Here is a 21,234-nt window from a genome sequence, read left to right on the forward strand (position 1 = left end):
TGTCTCTTGACAACTCGAGGATTCAGACAACTCACACTTGTGAAGTTGACTTTCAGTTCACTGTGATGATGGGTGGGACGAAACTAATGCACTGGCAAAGAACTTGTAGATTTTTAGATTGTACTGAAATGTCAGATGTACATGGGCCAGGCTACGAGCTTAAAGCTTGCGAGGAATGAGTCTTGCAATGTCATAGACATGTCATCAGTGAGGGAACACTGAATTGGGAGCCAATTAGTTGGTAGTTCCCAACAACCAGCTCAACATAAACTGCTTTGAGCATGTTGAGTAATAAAGGAATACTTTTCTTTTAATGTATGACTGCTACCTTAAACACAGCTATAGTAACCCATGTATCCCATATGATATTGCATCACATATGTAAACCCTCTATTTCTTCTCCAAGAAGGATTGGTGCCTGCAGGTTTTCTTTTGCCATGTGATGCACCAATCCAATACATTTAAAAACATATAACATTAATTGTATCTTTAGTTGTCTGGATCTTAATAAAATTGGGAGGCTGTGGTTGTTTATGCATTGGAAGACCTCTCCATTGATTTATTCTGCTTCCTCTGACATTCTGCGATTTTGCCCCTGGAGCAGATTTTGTTTTCATTTTCCTATGAACAGCACACGGATGTCTGGACAGCTGTCATCTACTTAATCTGAGTAATCAATGGCTACCACAGGCGTGCGTGGAGCATTATGGCACACAGCAACACCTGTTGCACACCGTACGCTTCCTGTCACAACGGGACATTTACATTGTGTGTGTGTGTGTGTGTGTGTGTGTGAGAGAGAGAGAGAGAGAGAGAGAGATGTGTGTGGGAGTGAGTGAGAAGATAGGAGGAGAGAATGCCTGTGAGCATACACGCTTGAGTTAATATTCATATGCAAGCATGTGTGTGTGTGTGCCTGCAAGCCTGTGTATGTGTATGTTTAGAAGACTGTGTGGAACACATACAGCTCACAGGAAATGTATTTTTTTTTCTTGCTGTGGTAAATAAAGCTTTAATCTGAGGTTAAAGACTCTCTTCCTAAACTAGTCATTTTATATTATAAATCAGCAATGCATGATTATCAGCATCAGCAATGCATGATTATCACCATCAGCAATGCATGATTATCAGGTTGCACTCACATTGCCCCATACTCAGACTGAGCCACTGCTTCTTTATCACTGGATATCTTTCGTCTTATTCACTGCATTTTTTCATTTCTAGTGACAGCAGTCACTATGATTGATATTTAAAAAAATCATCTCCCACTTTAATAAGCAATTCTAGAATGTTGTTTTAAAAAATTATTTTTGTTTAGTTTTTTGTAACATTTTGATACACTGTAACGTTGCTGGTTGGAGTAAAGAAAAGTATAACTTTTGTTCAAAAACTGAAATGGGGGAAAATGTATTATGTCTACATTTGATTTGGTGTAATCCCTGAGAACATGGTTAAATTATTCATGCTTAATAAAGCATTAATGAATGCATTATTCTTCCCCAAATGATTCCACAATTGTCAGGTCACAAGTACTATTGGGATGCAGTGTATACACAGAGCAAAGGGTAACCTTGCTGAGTTAGTTCAATCTGGCCACCCTCTTCTTCTTAATAACACTTTTATTAATTTTGCCTAAGCATTAACAATGTATTTTTAATTATTTATAATGCTGTTGTTAATAATGCATGAAGTATTTTGAATTGCACAGTATTCTAAAATTGTAAGAAATTTCATTTTTCTATGCCCAAAGTGCAGTAAATTTTGTAGCACAGTTCCAGAACATGTTCTCATTTGTCCTCTGAATATAAAATAATATCTTGAACATTGAATACAACTACTTTTTTGAGTTCAGTGAATCGTTAAAAAAATGTACATAGCACTATGTACTTTATGATCAGGTTACCACACAATGCTTCACAGACATTCTCCAGACAGAATAAAATAACTGCAAGTTAACTGCATACAACTAACTAACTGGATACACTATAAATCTTCAATAATAATATTCAGAAAAGTATTTCATCACCAATAATGAATTATTTTTGCCGTCGAAATAATTAATCTTTTAGAAATGGAACACTACTCATATTGAACATTTATTCAAGTCCCTGTTTATGTACAATATATTGGACAGAACAAGGTCATAAACAGCCTGTGACAAAGACATAAAGATTTAAAGCATTTTCCAGAACTTAAAATAAAAATTCAGCGCATAATGTTCAATACATAATATTGGGGCTCAAACAAATCATCCATAACATATGTTTTAAAATTAAAATAAAACGAGTCAAAAGTAATATTAACAAAGGATTATTAGAAAAGGATTTAGCCAATAATTCACATTTATGGACACATTAGTAGATAGAATACTAATGGAGAGGCCCTTTTGGAAAAGCATTAACAAACAAATGCCAAAAGCATAATTGTCATTCTTTTAAATTCTCTGTGTTTAGACCAAAACCATTACACGTGGAAGACTGCAGACTCCTGAGAGTGGAGGGACCAATCCAGAACGGTCCTCCTGCCCACACATGCGGAATAACAAGATACAGTTACAACGCTGGGCAGCAAGAGAGTGCGCCATATTGCATTTTCGCAAAGATTAACGTAGGACTCAGAACTTTTTGAAGTGTGATCTCCGCTTTAATGATCATCTCTTTCCGTGGAAAATGTATGAAAAACTTTTCCAGGCAAAGATCAGAAAAAGGGTGTTCAGTTACTGAGAGCTGGTTATTTTGGTGAAGTACTGCAGATCTCTTTTCTTACAAAAACACTATAATTAAAAACAAGTACGGAAGATGAAACGAGTAAAGGCCTATGAAGGATGGATCCATTACATCATTATTTGAAAGCACATAACTGTGGCAAATAACCAAAAGATGAATGGCTGTGTTTCCTGTCACATTATGCCCATTGGATCTGTGCTTGATGTAGTTCTGTATATTTTAGAGTAGTGGAATAGTGGTTGAATGTAAAACGTTTCTTGTAGTGGAGCACTTTTTAAAAATAAAAAAATAACTTTATAGACAGAAAACGCAGGTTGTACTGTATGTTGGCTGAACCAGGGGAGAGCAGAACAAAATAATATATTTCTTCAGTACTGCATGCATATGTTAGCACATGTATGCACGCCAGCAGGGACACACGCCTAAAAAAATGTGTTCGCAAAATATTTCCATCTCGCTTTCTCTGGACACCTACAGCTGCAAAATATGGATGCATTACCATGTTTTAGATTGAACGGTTATAAACTTTAGTTTTGTAAACTGCCACTACGTGAGGTGATAAATATTTAAGACGACATCTGTTAAGCTGCAGGTAGACATCTGTAGCGTGAGCAGTTTTCTTTTAAATGACTTGCATAAATGCATGATCCTTGCCTGCGTTTGATTGCAGCAGCTGATGTGTTGAAATGGGCTCGCTAAGTACCACCTCAAGGCACTTTTTGTGGCATCACTCACAATCTATATAAATCTTCCATGGGCTGTTATTGTTTCTTCAACAGAGCTATATATCGCTTTGACAAAAAAATAACAAGTCCTTCATTGTCCTCGAGCTGACCCCTCTCAAATATCAACCGACAACAGGTCTTCACTTCCTCTGGTCTTTCTTCAAAACCGCGGCTGGTCCATTGTGACCCGCCTGGGGAAAGTGACATGGCCAGAGGCCATATTTGGTCGCATTAAAAAACAGAGCTCAGAGCACAGATATATCTCCAGGCATGGACCAGACAACAGACAACCGTTTCCTTTCTCTTCTCAGAACTCAAACCAAAGAGGCTTCAGGGCATGTTACTCCTTTTCCTTTCCTTTTCTGTGATACTTGCAGACTTTTCTTTTCTTCTTTCTGGTGACACTTTATTGGTTTCAGGAAAAAGGAAGAAATTTGGGTGCCTGTTCATCACCTCCGACTGTGGGCTTTATTTGTCGAGCAAGAGCGCAAAGAGAGCAGGCAAGTGGCACTCTAGTAGACAAAAAACATGTATTATTGCATTATTAAGCCAGATCTTTTTTATTCATAGACATGTTCATGTCTATATATGTATTTATATATCTACAAAGGGAATGCATTGACAGGGTAGACGTTTTGAAATATCAGTTGGGCTTCCTTTTCAAATGTAATGAGCACTCTTAACGCATCAATTTCGACTTCAGCATTGTTGTGAGCAGACAACGGAACAAATCAAAGAAGTGACAGACCATTCTAAGTGGTTGTAACTTTAACATAGGGAAACATAAGCCTAAATCTTCAGCAAAATCAAACATCTTCAACAATGTCCTTCAGGTTATTCTATTGGGAACATAGGTCAAGCTAAACAGATGCTAAACAATTGGTCACTGAAACAACCCACATCCCAACTAGCTAGGCCTATAGCTTGCAAAGGCGTACAGAACACGACACATTACATCAAAAAGCCCAAAATAGAGGCATGGTTTGACATGGCTGTGGCTCCCACTGTAGTAGGCTAGCAGGCTATGAAAACAATGCATAGGCTATGCTATTAATTTACAGACTTCCTGAATTGATCACTGGGCTAACAATACGTAGCTAGGTAACACGTATTGCTACAGCCAAACACTGTACAACTGCACCATAGTAGTTAGTAGGGATATCGCGAAACACTTTGGCATAAAGTACCATCGATTCAGAAAATGGTATGGTACTAGTGTGGCTACCACACTCCTGTCTGACTGACAACAAGATTTCTACAGGGAGCAGTATAACAGATAAAAACATCAGAGTATAGGACAATTTTAATTTATGTTGCATTCAAATTATTTACCAAGACTTGGTAGCGTTAGCTGTAGTAATAATTTGGAATCTAGGGCAGGGTATTCCATCGAAATAAACTTTGATTTATGAATAACATTATTAACAGAATTAGTTAGCAGTTTTGACTGTTTTCAAGGTTACATGCATCCTTAAACATGGTAAATTAACTTCAGTAGAATTTGCTTAATTGCACAGAACAATGAGACAGTAGACAAAGTTCAAACAACCGTGCGTGCCACTCAGGAGCTACTCTTGGTTTCTTTATACAGTATGGCAAATGTTGGTTTATTTATGAAGCATCTTCAGACTTTTAAAGTATATTTATAGATTATTATGCAATGTAATTTGTCATAATTCCATGAAAATATCCTAAACATAGGTGATAATGGTTTATGCAAATATGTGATCTCTTTACAATTGAATGAATAGGAAATGATTCAGGGTTTGGAAATTTTATGTGAGAGCCCAAATTATGCGATAATCCAATTAAGTGGATTCTACTGTATTGTCATTAACATAAACTATTTTTGCCCATATGTGCAGATTGAATTGAGAAATAAAACACCAGTGACAGAAATGATGGTGCATCCATTCTTTGAGTGAATGCATAAAAATAATTTAAATACATTAAGTTAAAAAGTAAAAAAAATAAAAAATAAAAAAGTTATTAACAAAAATGAAATACATTTTAAGACCTATTGCAATTCAAAATACCACTATTCCTGTAGAATGACCCTTACCAGGTGTCAATCCTTCAGTATCAATATCCAAATTCTGGCACTTACAAAGTGTAACCCTTCAATAAATATTTTAATTGTGCCATTTTATATGCATTGTGGTGGTCTCTTGAAAACCAGATCTTTACATTCTAAATGTCACTAAATATGGGGAGAAAAGTCCCCACCTAAGCCCTATTTTGAGCCAGGAAAAACCGTGTAGTTGTCCTAAGACTTCCTAAGAACCAGGTGATGTATGTCCTCCTGTTTGAAATTCCATGCATCATTTTGGGCTCATCACGTTTTTGAGAGGTGCATTTGCATTGGGTGGCTTAATGTTGGGTACAAAACTTTTTCCTATTAGAAAAATTACCAATCATCCCACTATTTATTCAGGATTATTTATTCAATGTAGGAAACAATTATATAATCATAACAATGTTACATGCATCAATTAAGAGGTTTTTTTTGCAACTGTCTTCTAAAAGGTGGATGTTATCATCAGTCCTAAACAACATCAGCTACAACATGCAGCTATGTTTTTTTTCCTTAAATGGGCAGAGATGGATGAGAATGGCTGGCTAATTTATGCAAGCACTGCAAACCCAGCTGTATACAGGTATGAAAGAAAAAAGCTATTTATAGATTACACTTCATCAGTCAGTTGAACTACCAATTGAATTTAGCTTTGATTGAATTACGAGTTGCACTTACACGGTAATTGTAAATGATGAAAGCCTAGCACAAATGTAGGCTTCTGTGCGTGTCAGAGCATGTGCAGTTCTGCTTAAGCCAGAATTTGATATCAGCCTCAAGATTTTAATTTGTGACCCATGTAGACCTCTGTGTGAGGAAAACAGCCAATCCATGTTTCACAATCTCCTTGAACATAAAATGTTAATGTTACAGCAAAAGATATAAATGTAATTTCTTCAGTGTGATTTCCAGAAAATCATTGAAACTAGACAAAACAAAAATATAACATCGAACCTGAGTTTACATGAGTGTCGCAATGCCAAAGACAGAACTTGAAATAAATTGAATACATTTGTTCTCTGTGGTGCTACAGATACTGTGGGGAACAAGGGCTGATCTTTTCTCAAAATTATTTGCATTATGAATGTTTGTTTTATGAATGTTATGGAAAATTTCACTGAGCTGCTGGTGGTTCACTTTTGGGCACTCACTCATCTTTCCAATCAGTAATATTAAAATTACCAGCCCACCCATTTCCATCATATAGAAACACACAGACACAAATATTAAATAAAAGTTACATGCATCAATTTGGAGTCTTCTATAACATAAATACTATGACCGGTCCTAAACAACATATGCTTACAATGGGCAGCCGTTTTTTTTTTTTTTCCTTCAGATTGATTCAATACAAAGAGGAATGGGCAAAGATGGGAGAGAGAGAAAGAGAGTGGGTGAGAGGGAAAGAGGAAAAATGAAAAAGTACAAGGACCTTGGGTGAGATGGCTGCCAAGTGAAGGGAACAGTGTTCTGCAACTTGTGTGAAGAGCAACGTCTGGATTGGAGGGGATATTTTAAGAGCCTGTGTGATTTATTTCCCCAGAGCAGCTGCCTAGGTTTTTTTAACCACATCACCATGTTTTTCCTCCTTTCCTAATGAAATTTCGAGCAGCGCTGAGAAAAAATGTCAGAAGGTAATCTCTGTGCCATATGGACAGACTGATAGATGCTAAGTGGCTCTCTCAAACCTTCCAGTGAAAATAATTGTAATTTATGACGCCAAATCTCTGGATTCATTGCAGGGCAACCTCCATCCCTCCCTGCCTCCCTCCCTGTGCCGGGGATCACGTTACCCCAACATTCCCGCCTAATCAAATCACTGCCTCTGATTTAGTTGAAGCTTTTATGATGGCCTCACTGTCTTCCCCCCCCCCCCCCCCCCCCCCCCACCCCACCATCCTTCCTTGTTTCCAACAATTAACAATTCAATACAATAAAGATTTTACACAGCATCCAATGTTGGCTGAAGCCAGAACATGGAGATCCCCATAATGAAGGTTTATGTGACATGCTAAATGCAGTGTGTTCTCATTAGCATCCTATTAATGGCCTTCTTTTTCAGGCTTGGGTATCCTGTCAAAAAGCAACAGAAAGGGTGCACTAGCGCATTTTAAGGAATATCGATACCATGTGAATAGAATAATTCACAGACTTATAATTTATTAAGATGCCAAAGTATAAAGAAGGAAATAAATCAACGTAATATAATTAAATAAGAGGCTATTTAAATTGTACAAGAACTACATAATACGAAATATAAAAGAAATTCACATAATGCCATTCGCAGTTCCTAGTGTCACTAAAAAATGAAATGTTAACAACAACAACAGCTGTTGCTGATGCCCTGACAAAGGTCTTTGACCAAAAGCTTACCATTAAAAAGACACATTTTTTGCAATACTCTCAGTGTGCCCTCAGCCTTTTATTACATTGCATGGTTTTATCTTTGGTTGCACCTGAGCAGTTGTCGGATGTGCGGACAATTATTTTACTACTAACAACAACAACAGCACAACAATAATAATAAATATAACCACGAGCGATAATTAAAAAGGTCTAAGCAACATGCAGAAATCACAAATTTTAAGCATATTGGATGAATAGTAAAAAAAAATCAGTTCCTGTCTCAAAAATGTACAAGGTATTCCTTAGCTTTGAAGTAAAGTTATAAACAAGTTTCATGATTGTCAGCCATTGCAATGCCACATGCCCACCTACAACTGATTGGCTGATGGCAGCCATATTTTTTCAGATATAACTTTATCATTGCACATTCAATAGCAGACTGACACAAAGACATAGCATTATAGCATGCAACGATTCAACTTGACTGCTCAAACAATTGAGGAGTTTAAGGCATTTTTAAAATTTTTCTCTTACAGTGCGACCTATTGGCTGAGCACCACTAAGATTAGCATGCTGCCTCTGAGTCAACCATAGTACATGTATGCCAAGTTTTGCGATCAGCGGATGAAGCACTCACAAGTTACAGCTGTTTTAGTAAAAATGGCCATGCCAACAACTGTTTATTTGCATATGGCAGCCATATTGTTTAGAAATGTCAACCATTTTTGATAATTATTCAATTTGAGCCTCCACAGAGAGATGCGCCACTAAATCTGTGGGAAAAAGAATTTTGATTCTAGACAACAGGGTTCAGGAGTTATGGGCCAAAATGTAAATTGCTGCATTACCATCTGCCCACTAGGTATCAATGCGATAACCTGAGTAGTGGGGAGGCATAGTAACATACCTGCCAATGTTCATAGCTATATAATTTACAGTTTTTGCTGCCCGTTGCATTTTAGAGAATAATAATAATAATAATAATAATAATAATAATAATAATAATAATAATAAACAGCAGAAAACCAATAGGGTCCCAGTAGCTTCGCTGATTAGACCCCTAATAATATGGACCTATATACACACATGTACATGAACACACACTTGTATATAGACCTACGGAAGAACAGAATAGTAAGATTCCGTAGGTGATTACATATCATAAAAGGCTTTCTATTATTTATGTATTTTTTTCTTGGATTGTGTCCTGCCATATATTGGAAGCCAATGCTCAAGATTATTTACTCATCCTCCAATAGGAAAACACCCTTTTATGTTTTTATCTTAATCATGATATGAGAATGTTATCTCACTCAATATTTTTATTAAATCATTGCTTGACAGCATACATTCAGCCCATCAGTATTTGAATATGCTTTTGTTCCTGCTGAATGTAATATCCTTGGTCACAAACATGAAATTGGCCTGTTCTTCACTGGAGCCTTCAGGCTCAATTAACGTTTTCAGTATTTTGACACAGCTTCAAATGCCATCTCTCTTTGCATTACCATGTTTTTCACTGCTGGCTTCTCTACATTTTTCCACCCTTCCAAAGATGAGGCTCTCTAGGTTAACTGGTGTCTGTCAATGGTCCTAGTGTGTATATGTTTACAGTATGTATGTGTGTATGTCCTTGTATGTGCCCTGCGATTAAGTGCCATCCCCTCCAGAGTGTGGCTCTGCTTTGTCATCTGACTCACAGCAAAATAAGGCACATCCAATGAGCAAAAGATTACCTAAAACAGGTCTCAGTCCCACAGCCTCCTTGTACCCTTCAACCCAAGCACAATTAGTTACTGTGGTGCTATAAGCAAGCCAGGAGTGAACATACAGTACCAACACCCAATGAAAAAACTGTAATTGGAATTTGCTCTCTCTCTCTCCCTCCCTCAATCCATCCCTCCCCCCCCCCTCTCTCTCTCTCTTTCTCTCTCTTTTTCCCTCTCCCTCTCAAAGCAAGAATATTCTTCATCATCCATCAAAATAGTAGGTCTTCAGCTTAAAAGATACAGAGGATCTTCTCAAAGAGACAATCAAAATCACCAGGGGGCAATTAATTCAGTTAGACAAACTATAATTAATCAAGATTTGCCACAGGAAAATGAGAGTAAGCTATTGGTATAATTAGTACCTGCTATATGGTCAGCGTCCTATGCAAATGTACAGTTTATCAAATAAGGCCTTCTCTCAGTTTCGTTTAGCCCACTTTCACAAACTCTCACCAATGAAAGGGCAGCCATGAACAGAAATGTAATTTGTACCCCATTAATCATGTTCACAGATAATGATCTTTTGTGATGCCCTTACAGCCACGTGTGTCACGAAGATCTTGAGAATGCTAAGATCATTGTGTATGGAAACACTGTGCATGCTACAACTCACAGGAGTGCAAGATTAGAATACACTTCAATTCCTTCTGCTGAGAGGTTTTATTTCTTGTCTATGGCAACATTACAAGGACACTTTGGCATACAGTGTAGTTGAAGTAAAGTATTAATTCCTTAAATACTCCCTAGATTTCAGGTGTCTTTTGTAACACATGTATTTTCTTTGTTGTGGAAGCCATTAAATCATCACAAGATGATTTAACACCCAAAAAAGCACTGTAAACTGTCATGGTTCTGTGGTTGTTTTCGTTTTCGTGTCTTGTGCCCTCCTGTGTCTCGTCAGTGTCTATTTAAGTTCCCTTCTTCCCTGACTCAGGTGCTGGATCCTTTTGTGTGCTTTTCGAATTGTGTTTCGGTCTGTTCTCCCTCGTGTACTTGTGACTGTGTTTAGCCTGCCCTGTGTTTTCTACCCTGCCCGTGCTCTGTTTTTGCTTTGTTTTTGGATTTCTGCATTTTCTCTGTTTTTGCACGTAAGGAACTTTGCTTTGTGTTTTTGAGACTTGCCCTGCGTGGCTTTGTTTTTGTCTCCTTGATTTTTGTTTTTATTTAAAAGTAAAACTCTCAGTTTGGATTCACCCCTTTGGATCTTGTGTGTTTTTGACTCTGCGTTTGGGTCCATTCCCTCGCCCCACCATGACAGTAAACTGTTGGTGATACAGGATTTCAAACAAACAGAATCCAGAGTAGGTTTTCTTTTTTCTTCTCTAAAGCTCTTTGAAATACATCTTACCAGGTTGGGGAGTAAATTTTTTTTTTTTTTCTATTTAAGATGTGCTGTATGCACGAAATTTGCTAACAAAAAGAAATAACACAAATTTTCTTGACATCAAACTAAATAAAAACGTATTAATCTTTTTAAATGTGTAGAGCTGTAGGATGCGATTAAAAGCTAGATACACACTCTACACTGCCACAAATACTGTGCTTCTTAGTCACCTCTGTAAAATATGGACCTGTATCTGTGCCAACTCGGAACAATGCTGAGATTCTGAGCTTAGTATGTCAAATATTTCCATACTGAAATCAGACCAGATTTAAAATCAGAAACCATGACTGCATCATAAATTTTGAAAAGGCAGTCATAAAAATTTTCTTTAACTGTGGTTTTCAATGCTAAACGATTAATCATTGTATAGGGGGTATGAGGAAAACTGATTAGTTGTAATGTATTATTACTGTTATTATTGCTGTAATTATTATGTCATTTAAACATTTACATTTTTAATTATTTTATTTTAATTGATAATACATTGTCAAATAGACAGCACCAGGAATACCATTCTTCTTATTCCCTCACTACACAAAATGGCATCTTTTCTAGCATTGTTATTTTTGTATATAATTGTACAACTCTTTGTGATATTTTATTCCTTAGGCAATGGAGAGTTCTGCTTCTGAGTTCTGTTTTCAATTCTTTTCACATACAGTCTCTCTAGTCCATTTTTTACGCCCCCTCAACATGTATTACAACATCGGCCCTTGTGAAATTGCTCTGGGAAGAAGCTTTCTCAGTGCTGTGACTGACGCTTTCGCGACAGAGAACATCTCTCTCATTCCCTGTTCCTGCGTCTCTCTCTCACTCTCTCCTGCTCCATCTCCGTATCTGTCATAAGGTTTCAGATGACATTCACTACCTGAGGTAATTGAGAGAGAACCATGTTAAAATGTAAGGCTGGTCATGGGCGGGGGGATTTGGGTCTGGCCCCTCTTTAACAGGGATACGGCTGAAGACACAGATTCTATGGTAATTCAGCTCTCTACGATTGAAGAGGGAAGCCAGATGAAATTACCACTCCCCCATGATAACCCTTCTGAGGAGCGAGGCACTGTCGTACTGAAGACAGAATGCATTTTGTGGTCCACAAAAACAGGACTCAAGTCGCCATTGTGTGAATGCGAACACGGGCATGCGAGGCAAATAAAAAACACTCAGAGAGGTAAGTGGTAGGCCATTTCAAAGTCCAAGGCTAATGGCTTCCTAAACAGACTTAAATGTTTTGTTTATTTCCGTTCCACAAGAGCAGGCAACCTTTCAAAAGAAAGCATACAGGGATTTGTGTAAGACGCTCATACCTCTTTGTTCGGCAGGGCTGGTGAAAATCCCTTTGTCACTCCGTTCCTTCAATTAAAAAAGTAATTATAGGCTGCTTTTTAACTCATACTCGCGTTAAGGTACTTTATGTGAACACAAACACTTAAACTGTGCATTCCAGATTGGGAGAAAAAAAGGGTAAAAATTTTTAAAGCAGTAATTCAGTAATTTCCTCACTAAAAAAAGTGATTTACAGATGAGATAAAACCCTTTAAGCCTTCATGTTAAAAACAGTAGCTGACATCCTGGCTAAGGATTTGTTCCATGACCTTGAGCCATTCCTGGCACACCTTTCAAAAGACAAATTAGTATCCAGTGAATTGAATGCATTTGTGCGATAGCCTCTGACCTTTAGACAAACTCCCAAATGCCCCTATACCACCAGAAAGCCAGCAGGTCATCAGAAGGTTCTGTAAGTATCTAAAGTATCCTGCATTATGCACAAAAGCTTGGCTTGGCCAAATGAAAACATACGCTAAATTTGAAGAAAAAAAAAACTCAGGAAAGTGTACTATTAATAATTCTGTGATGCAATAACCTATGCATTACAGTGAGTTACATGTTAAAGTGGGAATAAATTATACAAAAAATGAACAAACATATTTATACCAGAAATCATCAGATGACAATGCAGCAATTAGCCAATATTAGCTACTTTAATATCCGTGATCATGTTTCTGCAATTTCCATAGTGATAAGGCTAATTAGGCTAATTATAGTAGGAAACAGAAAACACAGAATGCATCATTAGAAGTTGTACCATCTACTTTTTCACATTTTAACTTTCAGTATGTTTCTGTCCATTGTGTTAAATTGTATATCTGTTAAATTAAATATATCAAATATATTTGTTATGCAGACCTAAGCATCCCATTTCTCTTTCAAATCATCCCTTTAATTTCCTTTTCCACTAATTCATGTTTGTAATCTTCTGTAGTTCAAAAGCATATGTGCATGAATTTACATATCTTGTCCGAATAAGCAGGCATCAGCAAGTTATACCATATCAGCTGCTAAAAATATATATATATATATATTGATGTGTGTTCTCATTTTACATAATCAGCAACAATTAGTGCACTACATTAATGCAAGTCAAAGCAAGATATTCATCCAATACGTGAGAGTACAAAAACAGGCAGTTTGTGATATTGTACTGTGAGGACTGTCATGGATAGATGGGAGACCATTTAGCAGTACTGTTAGTTAGGTTTTACATTCTGTTAGGCTAAAGTGTTTTGCTGCATTGGAATGCATTTTTACTTTTCTTTAATACATGGGTGCATCATGCGGTTCTATTTATTTGTTTTTTCCATGTGCTCGGAGTGCTATCTATCCATCAAGAGATTTGAAGTTTTCTAGATATCCACTGCTGCTCACCCTGATGCAACTCACATCAACTGGGCCAACGTTTGTGGCACCAAAAATTAACATTCAAGAAACTCAACAGAAATATCTTTTTCCAAATGTAATGACACAGTTACTCACAAACATACACAGGCCTTATTGTGCCTGGCCTCATCGAAAACTACTTTTTGCCGAAGTACGCAAAGAGTGTATATACACGCAAAGTCTCAACCAAAGAACACCAGTATTCTTGGGGGCAGTGTGAATGTTATATTTCCACTTCAGGGGAAAGGAAATACAGCTTTATTTTATTTGTTGGTGTACTGCCGCTTTAATACTGGAACATCAACTATTCATCAGATGCGGTTCAAAATCTTATAAAATGAGTTTTTGAAAACTGTACATTTCCACAATTAATGTTTTTCATTCTAAATGTCATGTGATGGTGTAAGTTATTTTTGAAATAAAAGAAAAAATAGAATCCGATCTAATCAGATCTTTATTGTTTGGCAGAGGACTCTCTAAAGTGCAGGGGGCCATTAGAGCCAACCAGATTCCAAGCAAAATAACAATGGCTAGATTATTTGGTCCCTGAAATAGAACATCTTTACTTTCAGCCACAGTTTCTCAGATAGAGGGTTACCTTGGTAATGTGGGGATGTATGGGGCTTTTTGTTTCGTTTTTAAAGATGACTAGTTTGAAGGGGTTTTTCTTCAGAACAAAGCAGAAAGACTCCATAAATTTCTATATTGAAAAAAAGCATGTTTTTTTAATTTCTTGCCTCCCCTGGTCTCTAATCAGTCATCTCCTAACATTACATTTACATTTTCTTTCCTTTTTTAATTTTCTGTTCTTACAGAAAAATGATTACACATTTTCAGTGTTATTGCAAACAAGAATGTTATTTGAAGTTATATATTAGGGAAAATTCCCCTTTGAATGTCCCACAGGTGCCTGTTCAACAGGATACCAGTTACTGATTAAACCTGGTGTCACCGTCTGAGCAGCCCAAACAGATCAGGGTTGCCATTTCGCTGACGCATCCCTTCCTCAGTCAGTGATCATAGTTAATTAGTAGCAGACTACAGGACCTGGCTATTGCCCTCTAATGGTCCTCCTGTCTTGCAGCAGATCTCCACGGCTGAGTCATGAATTTTGTGCAACAGCCCAGGGCACTCGGGTTCCGGGGTTCAACAAAAGAGGGTCACGGTTGTTTTATGTTCCAGTTGGGCTCCAACCAGGTTCTCACAATGAGAACTTCCTCTCCAGCTTTTCCTGGTAGCAAACGACACTGAACTGGAAAACAATGCTGCCAAAAAATGAGTTGCCTGTTTTGTGAAAGTTTTCCCACATGTATTTTTGAGAGTTGGCCCCAGCGTGTGGTAATATCTCTGTGGGCAGCGTCACAGAGCATGGAAATTGAGCAAGCCCTTACTGTTTCATTGGGTGCCTTTCATCCATTCACTCAGTAGTGTGCAAATATTGTGCAATTTGGTGAGAAGGCAGGGTGCTCTTAGTGGGATGAGGGCCATGCATTCTGTTGCACACATATGTGCAATCAGCTGCTGGGAAAACCCAAAAGCTCACATGATGCCCATTTCTGTCAACTTCCAAAATATTTTATGTTCAATCTGAGCAGAATCTGTCTCAACAAAGAGCAGCATTGTTTACAATTATGTCCACTTTTTTCTCTGAGCAGAACAACTTTTTTTTCCTTGTTGTTGGAAGAAGAGGTTTTTTAGTCCATTTCTTTACATACATTTAACCTTGTTTTAATGTAGTGCAGTCAGTTTTGCCTAACATTTTTTTACTTCTGTTGTTCTCACCACATCACTCCTTTTCCAATGCAAGCCAAATAGAAAATGTGCCTGTGTCTCACTCAGCAATGTTTTTATTAATCTCATTCAATAACGTTGGGATTGCGCATTCAGTGTAAGAGTGTAGAGAGAGAGAGAGAGAGAGAGAAAGAGAGAGACAGAGAGAGAGAGAGAGAGATTGTGTAAAGGTATTCAGCCTGTAGCACTCCTGTTCAGCATTCAGGTTGCCTGCTTCACCTTGCTCCATGCTCTCCCTAGCCTAAATGGACCAAGTTACCTTAATCACTGTGAACAAACTGCCACTACTTCCAAGGTCACACGCAGGGCTGGTGCACTCAATTACCAATGGAATTACCCGGGAATTGAATTATCCCAGGGTTTCGTAAGAGATGTAGGCTTTTGTGAACCTATTAACTCAGTGTAAATGCGGTCTTTCACAATGATCTGGGTAGGTGATGTGCCAGGGAAATGAGGCTGCAATGGAAAAGTTAGCTGAATTGTGAAATAATTGTTCTAATTTTACATTTCACACGAGGCTTCTGAAGGTAACAGAACTACTTATTAACTACTTAACGGAATGACTTCACAGTACTCGTACGTTTCTCACGGTGAAACACCACCGTGCATTTTCATTCGCTTTTTCAATAATAAAAAAGCAAAAGAAGACTTAGGACACCCAGTGCATCCAACATTGAGCCAAACATCATCTCCAACTCTATTTCCACTGGATAAGCCATTTAATTCATTACTATCTTTTTGTGTGGAAATGGTACTACCTAAGTATCATGATATATTAAGCTCTAATATATTTCTATGTCACGTTGTTCTTATGGCTGAATTCAACTTGAAAAAAATGGGTGGCTGCAGTGGTGGCTGTCAAAACAGGGGAGAACAGAAATATTTTTGTCCAATAATTGCACAGAAATTCTTTTTGCGCCCTAAAATAACCGCTAAAAGTTGATAAAAATGAGAACGTTAATCTTGGTGATGTCTTTGATTAAAAAACACAAGACGGCTAATTGTAATTAAAATCAAACAGAACTGAACTCCTAAGCCGTCAAATTGTTCCACTATTAAACCTTCAGTTTTGATTTGATTACCAACAAAGATGACTAATGTGCATACTTACATGTATTGTACATGTATAATAATGAATTAAATGCGGTAGTTTCAAGAAATATAAAAGTTTTAATAGGTGTGAAATTTCAGAAGACATTGAAAAGATACTAAATTCTTAAACTAAATATAAGACAATAAATACCCATATACAGCTTGGAGCTTTAGAACAAAAAATAAATAAATCAGAAAAAAACTGTAAAACCAATTAAATTCTTCACGTATGGCCAATAAAACTCAATTTGAACAGCATGTCTTCTTGTTGCTTCAGGTGGAGATCGAATGGTCTACCTCTCTCAGTGGGTGCGTCCCATTGATTAAATATCAACCTATTGATGCGTTATAAACAGTCCCATAGCCAACTGGAGATCTTTCATGTGGTAGCCCATTTAAAGCTGTAAGTGTAGCCCAAGCTTGTAAGTTTCAAGTACTGCTACATTTTACCATTGCCCTAGAGGCGGCTGTTGAGATTTTAATATTGTCAATAGGGTGTTTGTGTGTCCTAGAAGTTTAGAAATGAATATGAAAGTGATTTGTTGCCATTGTTGTTTTTCTAGAATAATCTTTATCCATTTTTTACCCTTCAAGTTCTTGAGGACGGTCCCCCATGTCCTCTATGGATGGACCTCCTGTGGTTATATATATATATATATATATAGTGTATATATATATATATATATAATTTACCCAGCCAATTAATCACAGAGGCCAGGCACCCAACCTATTCTTATTGCTTGGGAAATCATTAAAATTGTTATTAGCCTTGTCACTCACTCATCAGTCTCTGCACCAAATAGCCACATTTTCCTGCAGCTGTTAACTTGTAAACATGGTCTTTCTGGCATTGTGCTAGAAAATGCATTCTAATTGGCCCTCGCCACCCACTCTCATAATATTGACAATGACCATCATTACAGTACAGTATGCAATTAACGTATTTATACTTTTATCAAGACAACACATTGCATTCTGCTTCATGATAGGTCTTATCATCAGTCGTACTGTGGTGAATTTTACCTCCCATTTCCCTTGTTTCCTCTGCTTCTAGGAGCAGCAGATACAACAGCCTGAGCATGTCTTTTTGCCTTTCATATGTAATTGGATTTTAAATGATTTGGTTTATTCATTTTAGACAATGACTATTCATAAAAAGATATATTGAGGTATTCTGGTAATCAGAAACATTACAGAATTAACCAGTAAGAATGATTAAATTGCAGGTTACTGTCCTGTTAAAACTTGTGATGTACCTGTAGTACTAATATGAGTGACTGAATGACTATCATGAGATATGGGGATACAGGTATTCTAAATAAAAAGGAATCTATTGATAAATTAATGCATCATCATCCTGAAGCCCTTCCAGCTCTTGCTCTTCGGCTTCCATGTTTCTGGAAAGTGAATGCTAACCTTTTACTTTTGGCCTCAGGGCTAGTCTATGTGCTTCCTGCTTTGCAATTTCTTGATAATTCTTCACCATTAAGCACATCTTAAACTGTTCACCTCTTTGTGATCTATCGCACTCATTTCTTTTCTCCTTCCCTTTTTAACAAGAAACTTGTTCAAATGCGCACACATAGCCATGTGCAAGTAGATTAATGATCCCAAGTCAGCATAACACCGATAAAGGTCTATTTACAAGAGAGTGATCATAAGAATGTTTAGTGAAAATGAACAAGATTTAGGCCTAGAGTTTGTTCACATAAACATGTCACTCAACAGCCTTTGCAAGATCACAAGCTGGCATAATTTATGATAATTCTTTGTCACTTAGCTCAATATCCTTTAAACATTCCAAGGTATTGAATATTGTATACGTGTATAATACATATACAATACATATGTGCAACTTCTTCACTGAAGAAGATCTTAGGAAAGAAAGTCCTGTTTGTATTAGCATTACTGTTATAAAACAATACACCCTAATTTTTTTAGCTTTGTCAAAAATCTCATTAAGTCCTGTTGAAGACTTATGGCAATGATATGACTGTGGCAGGCCAGTTCACTTACCCAATGAACAGTCGCAATGCAGGGAAATGCAGTGGCACAATAAAACCAGGTTGGAACTGTTTGCTTTGGTGCAACCGGTAGGAGGGGGCGGCTGCCAGCCCCCACACTCTACAATGCTGCGGTACTTTCCTGTTGATTTTTGGACCACCTGTACAAGAGACAGATGGTCCAAGAATCAACCAGTGTAATCAAACCATACTGAAATTTGGAGGGACATCTCAAAGCCGGCACATAGGACTTTTCTCATCTTCCAGACACCCTCAGAAGTCACATCGTGCCTGGTGATCAAGCCTTTTTGGGCAGCAGAAATCATTGGCTTTAGTACAACGCTTCTCTTTTCATTTGGTCTGAGAAGAGATGGAAAACCTATTTGAGTTACTCACAGCTTGTTCCAGACTGTAATTGAAATCAGCTCTGGAAGAGAACACCGTACTTAGCTACATATTGCTAGCAAAAAAGATGCAGCAGCAAACCATTTGGGAGAATTCTTGTGGCTTTCCAGTTCCTGATTAAATGAAACGGAATATCCCCCTGACTGAAATTCAAAGGCATTTGCGGTCCAAAGAAACCTGAAATATCTAAATGGCAACAATACAGATGAATAAAGGCAACTTTAAAGTATACAAGTTATTCTGCTAAACCACTTTTCAGAATTAGCAAGTCCTCATTTTTTCAATGAGCATTGTTTTTGCATTTTTTTCTCCACAATACCAATCAGGGGTGGTTCTAAAATGCATCGACTGGGTGGGCATTTTTAAATACCAGTTTGGTTTTCTTCGCAAATATAATGAGCATGCTTTCCACATCAGTTTCTATTTCAGCATTGTTGAGAGTAGATAACAAAACAAATCAAAGAACTGACAGACCATTCTAAGCACTTGTAACTTCTGTTTTCCGTTTTCTCTTTTTTAAGATCTACTTTTGTGTTTATAAGGCATTTTAATTTGTTTCTTTGTAGCAAGGACTCGTCTTTATTCTTATCCCCACTGTCTGGTAGCTACCTGCCCTTAAAAGCTCACAGCCAAAACTAGCTAACAGTTACATCATCCTGCTGCATCACATGATAAAAAATATACACTTGGCATGTGACAACATACACAGGTATATTTCCCAGCAATCTTTGCACATCAGAAAAGAAGGCAATACTAGGCTTACTGCCAAAGAAAGTACCACAAATAATTCAATAATGTCGCAAATACATTGTCTACATAAGTTTGACATGCTCAGAGGCAATCATAAAGTTGAAAAAATGAGTAACCATGAAGCTGATATGTTTGTTTAACTAAGAGTTTATAAAGTACATGCCATAAGAGTATTGTGTATTGAGTTACGCCATGTACATTGGGCTGTGGAGGACCGTAGTTTATCACTAGTGCAGGCTTTTTGTGATGTTCATTGGTTGCTTTGATAAGACTGATTGTTTGGTTGCTCTGATTGGTTGGGAAAGACGGAGGCTAGGGTGAGCAACGCCCAACCCTGCCCATCCCTGACATTGCTCCTGATACCAATAATGTTCAAGGACTATCATACCATTACTCGTAATATTTTTCTTTATTTATTTTTCAATTTTAAATGAATGTATTCATTTTATTAGTGACTGACCACATTGGTTTTGGTGCTCCAAAGTTGACCGCAGCTTCATTGTGTCCGGTCCTATTTGGCGGTGTGCTGGTGCTGTTCTGCGATTCCTAAACAAGCGCGTGAGAGTGATGAATCCATCACTGGCAGTGACAAACATCTGAGGAGCCCTCCCACAGCATCCTGGGCTCCTGCTAAAAGCCCAGAGAGTCTGGCAATCAGCTCTGATTTTAATCACTGCCTTCGCCCCAAACCTCCTCACATCTAATTAATCCTCTCCAACTCACCAGGCCACATCCAGCCTGCGCACTCATCCCTGCTGATTGCTGCCTGGGTTCACGCTGTCCTGCCAGTCCACTGAGTGTGCCGTTTGGTGTTGTCATGGCATTTTCAGGCAGTCGTGACCATCCAGAGCTCCAAGAGGCTCACGTGGGTTTAAGCCTTTTAAATTATTTCTGCCCCCCACCTCCCCACCTCCCCACCCATCCCACTAATGCGGATGGGGTTCAGGTGGTGAAAAGATTACCAACCTCAGGAGCTCTGACAAACACAGTGAACGTGCTCTGTAATCGAACTGTTGAAACAAGCCTCATTTGAATCAGTGGAAATTTAAGGAGAGGTTTCATTTGTGCATCCATTCTGAGAAGCTGGATTCTGGCAATTCTCAGCCATCAGCCAGCAACAGTTTCACACCTATCAGCCACAGATGTTCCACACCCAGTCATGTATGACTTCACCGTGGATCAAGATAGCTGACACACTGGTGAAACTATACGCTTGTTGAACATAGAATTCAAGATTAACCCTTTGTTTACCTCTTTGTCAGCTGTTATAAAAAACAGTTTGTTTTGCAGATGGCTTTGTCCACATTGCGGTCACAGATGGTTCACTATCAGCCAAACAAATGCTACTTCAACCACACGTATTTCGTTATTAAAAAAGACAGAGAATATTTTTTTATTCTTGAGAATCTACAACCATGGTGAGAACAAAGGAAGGGGAAGGTTAGTGTTGG

Source organism: Anguilla rostrata, chromosome 4 (assembly GCF_018555375.3).
Source record: "Anguilla rostrata isolate EN2019 chromosome 4, ASM1855537v3, whole genome shotgun sequence".
In the NCBI taxonomy this organism is placed as follows: Eukaryota; Metazoa; Chordata; class Actinopteri; order Anguilliformes; family Anguillidae; genus Anguilla; species Anguilla rostrata.